Here is a 5219-nt window from a genome sequence, read left to right on the forward strand (position 1 = left end):
GCTCCGGACGTTTACTTCCTTGGGTGCTTCAGACCGACTCCGTCTCGCTGGTTTTGGGTGATGTCTGCCATCCTTTGGTGAACCCATTTTGAAACTACTCGCTTGATTTCTCTTACGGTACGCATCCTGTAAGCTCTGAGCTTTAGGAGATGTCTTGCTAAACGTTGGGCTCCTCGGGCTTTTAGTTGGCTCGCTCCGGAGTTCTACGCCAGAAGGGGTTTTTTCCAAGGCTCGCCTCCCCGCGCGGTTAAAGGCCAAGGGTTTGTTGCTCTGCTGGCTGGGTAAGTAGCTCCGGGGTCGGGATTGTTTTGATGAGCGGTAGCCCGGCGCCGGGGGGCTGTTTTTGGGTAGGACACGAGCGACTTTGGGACCGGATGTCTTTGATGGGGCCGAGTGTGGGGAGACGGGAGAGTTTGGAGATCTGACGCTGGAAGGAGAACTCATGCTTGTCGCCAGGGATGCTTTCTCGCTCTTGCATGTTTCTCTAGTCGGAGGTCTGTGTGAGTCGGTGGTGCTCGCTGTTTGGTTGAAGGCGGCGGACGCTGAGAAACTCTTGCGGACGGGCTTGTACCGAGGAGGGATGTACTCGCTACTGTTCGCGGTGCCTGCGTATTTAATGTAGCCTTGGTCACCCGGAGGCCATACCTCACTGGTGCTGCGTTTGGCCATGTTTAGAACCATCCCATGATTTGGCACTGGTGTCGTGAAAGACTTGCTACCTGTTCGAGCATGCTCAGCTGCTTTGTTCTGGTCAAAGACGGGTGGACGCTTTAACGGTATAGTGGAATCTGAAACACTTTTTAAACGAATCCCCTTAGCCTTACGGCTGCCACTGGGTCGAGGCACCTTGGGTATAATCTGGTTAAGCTTAGCGTTCTTGCGGATAGTGCCAGCAGCTTCAGGTCGGATCCGTTTTGTAACCTTTTGTTTACTGTTGACTTTCTTTGGATTGGTCTTCGTTTCTTGGGGTGATGTCTTCACTTCCTTCCTGTCCTCGTGTGCAGTTTTACTCTTCCCTTCTCTAGGGGACAGGGACCTGGCCACAGACTTGGGGCTCTTGGTTATGTGCACGATGTACGGCATTACGGATAAGCTTTTAGCGCGTGTGGCCGCAGAAGCTTTTCTGTCCAGCTCCAAATTTTTGTTTGTGGTGCTTGAATCCATTTGATTCAACATGTGGACTGCGGCGAGGGCGTTTTCAGTGCTGGCGTCTGGTGAAAACTTAACTGGCATCCGATGGAGCATGTTAAATAGAGTGGACTGTAAAGTATTCATGCGTGATTTGTTATGTGCAGGTACTTTTAAAGTTTGTTTGAGATCTGGTTTGATTTGATCAGCCGAGGACGCATGTTTGATCTCTGATGTCTGACGTTGAACTCGGGGTGACGTGCACCCGTTGATTTTCTGGGTCTCTGTGTCTGAGCTTTGTTTTTTCTTGGCCACTGTGAAGCTGGGCGATGAGTACAATGGCGCCTTGCTGGTCGAGGCTTTTCTCAGCAGCTGACTGCGGATGAATCTCCTGTTTAATGGCGCCCTCAGTGCTGGAGCGGAAGGGGCTGAAGGAAAACGTCTCACGACCTTGGCCTCTGGCTCCCAGATCTCGGCTGTTGTTGGCTTAACTTTATCTTCTTCGTGGTTCTCTTCCACGAAAGAGGGGGCCGCTTTAAAAACATGGTTGATGGAGTCGCCATCTTGTTGGTTCTGGTTTTTCCTGACGTTTAAGTTAACTGTTTTACTAACGCTGGCTAGAACTTGGCTTTTCTCCTTGATCGGTATCGCCTGGTTCACGGAGCACTTTTGGCAAGCTGGTCCCAGTTTGGAAACATCCGGAAAAGGCCATTTCTGCTTGCTGGCCATTTCAAGCATGAGATTGTTGTAGACGTCAGTGCAGACGGAGGTCGAGGCCCCTCCCCAGGGTCTCTGGGCCATGGGTTCCCCGCATGTTGTCATGGTGTGGAGCTCGTCGAAAATCTCCCGGTAGCTGCTGATGATCTGGTCGACCGTGATGTCAAGGTCACGCTCAGCAGACGCCAGGGCGTCCGGCTTCTGCAGGAACATGCCCAGGGCTTGTGACGCACGGGCTGTCGGGGACTTTAAAATATTCTGCAGGAGCTTCAGGTACCCTGTGGACGTCTGGTGCGGACCCTGCTGCCCGAGGGGTGGCGCGGGGCTCTCGGTGTTGATTTGCTCCCGGCTAAGGTTCGTTTGTATGGCCGAGTCCCTGACGTGTTCAAATGCCCTGCCCGTGCCGTCCACGTCTGCCGGCTTCTGTGTCGTATGCTGCTTGTGAGCTGGGCCAGAAACGCCGCCCGCTTTGAGTGTTTTGTGTCTGAACTTTGGCGAGGCTAAAGTCTGATTAGATTCGTGTTTCTGTGGCGCTGAAAATTGCTGTTTAGGCTCATTGTTGTGGGGGTTATATTTGTCATCGCGTGCGCTACATTGCTCATCTCTATCTGCAAATTTTAATTTTTTTTCGCCCTTTCCTCTGTTTTCTTTTTCTTGAAATTTATAATCATTTGGATCCAATGCCATCTTGCAATGGAGGTTGGACTCGTCTATTTTCTCCGTGAAACTTAGTTGACTCTGCTCCTCCTTCAGCTTCCACGATAAATTTGGATGGCTCAGTTCCTTCTTTAACCTCCACTCCTGCGTTTTACCTAATGCTAAAAAAGACGTGGCTTTTTTCTTAGTCGGGGAAGACTCTAAGTCTTTAAGTGCCGCTGTCTCCTTTAGAGGTCCCTTGCCAGTCATTTCGCCTCTTGTGACAATGGAGGACTGACTTTTACCAGCCATGAAGCCGCGTCGGTTGCCTGCATTTGAGCCGTCAGACGTAAAATATAGCAGACTGTCTTTAGACCGGTTTCTCTTACGGCCAACAGACACGCATTGTGCGTCACTTGAAAGCGCGTCCTCTTTACTTTTCCGGATTTGGATGCTAGATCTGGACGTTTTATTTTCCATTTTACTTTTCTTGCTCTCACCGCTGCCGTCCACGGCTAATTTTTCTTTCTTAAACCTCTGTTTGTGTTTATCAATCTGGTTTTGAATTCTTCTTGTAGTCCAGAACACGTTTCGCTCGCAGCCTGAAGTGGAGAAGTCGCTGTTGGATGACTTGCCTCGCCCTATAGACACGGGCCGCTGAGCCGACACGTCGCGAGATACCCTGGGCCTTTCGCGTTTCTTTTTTTCCTTTTTCACAGTTTTCTTCGAGCTTTCCGAGAGTTTAATCTCGCCTTTTTTCCTTTCCATGAGTATTTGCAGTGCGATCTCCTTGTACTTGGAGATCTCAACATCGGTGAGCGGAGTGAAGGAAGATATGCTGCTCTTGGTCCGCTCAAAGCGCACGCTGACGTCTTCACTAGCCGGGCATTTCAGTTCGGCGACAGTATGACATTCGGAAACTTTCGTTCGTTCGATGGACGAAGACGTGGAGCTGGTGACGAGAGTTTCGTTGGTCGCCAGCTGTTGATCCGGGCCTGCTAGGTTAGTCCACTGGGCGGCATGCGAGGGGTTGACCTTCAGAATGCCCTGACTCTGTGAATATTTCGCCGTCTGGCTTAAAGACCTCTGTGCTTTATCGGACGTTTCGTGATGTGCGGTGCTCACTGTGTCCGTGGCTCCGGCGTTTGACCGCGTGGTGCCGGCTTCTGAAAGTTTGGCCCTGAAGCCCTGAGAACTGGCGTCCCTCTTCTGGCTGTGCTCGTAGCCGTGGGAGGACGTTATGATGGAGCCCAGGTCGTCCACCGGAGGGCTCTCATGAGAGTAACGACGCTCGTCCTGATCAGCGCTGTTCTCCTCGTCATCTTCATCCTCACCGTCATCATCTACTTCCTCCGAGGAATCCACCTCACTGCTATCTTCATGGTCAACATCATCATCATCATATTCAGCGTCTTCATCTTCGGTATCATCATCGCTTTTTTCCGGCTGGTTCAGCTCACAAAACCTCGTATCTTCCGGCTCTCGGAGCTTGTTGTCACCTAGTAGGCAAATCCTGCGTTCTGCCTGCTCTTGGAGCCTGCGGTCTGCCTGCTCTTGGAGCCTGCGGTTGGCCTGCTCTTGGAGCCTGCGTTCTGCCTGCTCTTGAAGCCTGCGTTCTGCCTGCTCTGGGAGCCGGCGGTCGGCCTGCTCTTGGAGCCTGCGGTCGGCCTGCTCTTGGAGCCTGCGATCGGCCTGCTCTTGGAGCCTGCGGTCAGCCTTCTCTGGGAGCCGGCGGTCGGCCTGCTCTGGGAGCCTGCGGTCAGCCTGCTCTTGGAGCCGGCGGTCAGCCTGTTCTTGGAGCCTGCGGTCGGCCTGCTCTGGGAGCCTGCGGTCGGCCTGCTCATGGTGCTGACTGTCCTCCTGCTCCTCACTTTTCTCTTCAGATTCACAGCTTTCGCTGTCGGTGTCCGTCGGACAGGTCCGCTCCTCTTCCGACCAGCTATCCGTCGCTCTAGGATCCGTCACGGTCTCATCAGCGCATGCGCCCTGACCGTGCTGACTGACCTTGGGCGGCTTGTACTCGGAGAGTCTGCTAGAGGACAAGTTCCCACACTTCTCTCGCTTGGTGTTGAGTAAATTTCGGACGTGCACCTTCTCGACGCACACCGTCTGCCGCCTGACCTCCCCGTGGTAGTCGGGCAGGCTCGACTTCTTGTAAATCAGCTCCGTGGGTTTGTTGATGGTGACCGTGGTGCTGGGGAGACCCCCCGCCTCCTCGTTGGGTACCGTGGAGCACAGCTTGGGCCGGAGCACCGTGCACTTGTTGTTCTCCAGGAAACGAATCTCCAGCGCTTCCCAGACCGACGCATCCTGCAAGCACTCGGTCAGGTCTAAAGGGAAGGGGGCAGATCGGTAAGTGTTTGTCGGTTCGATCTCTTGACCACGGGAGGTGGGGCGTGTTTTGGTGCTGTGAGAGGTTGTCAGAGATGTTAATCTAGAAACGAGCTCACGACTGGAAAACTTAGTCTCGAAGTTCTTGACTTGGCGGATGGGTACGGCCTTGGAGTTGACGTTGGATGATTCAGACGGTAGCTCAGAATTACTTTCGCGCGGGGGGAGAGACACAGTTCTTTTGTATTTGTTTTTGGCGTGGGCTTTCGAGGGCGGGGTCTGTCTTAGCTGTCTGTGGTTATCACGGGCGCTTTTTCTTGAACCTTCCATTGTTTTTTGTATTCAGTGTAACGGCGATTATACCTATAAAAATAGAAAAGTCAGTGCTCAAATTGTATGAAAATTCT

Source organism: Physella acuta, unplaced genomic scaffold (assembly GCF_028476545.2).
Source record: "Physella acuta isolate Inbredline_101_S28 unplaced genomic scaffold, ASM2847654v3 ptg000072l, whole genome shotgun sequence".
Taxonomy (NCBI): Eukaryota; Metazoa; Mollusca; class Gastropoda; family Physidae; genus Physella; species Physella acuta.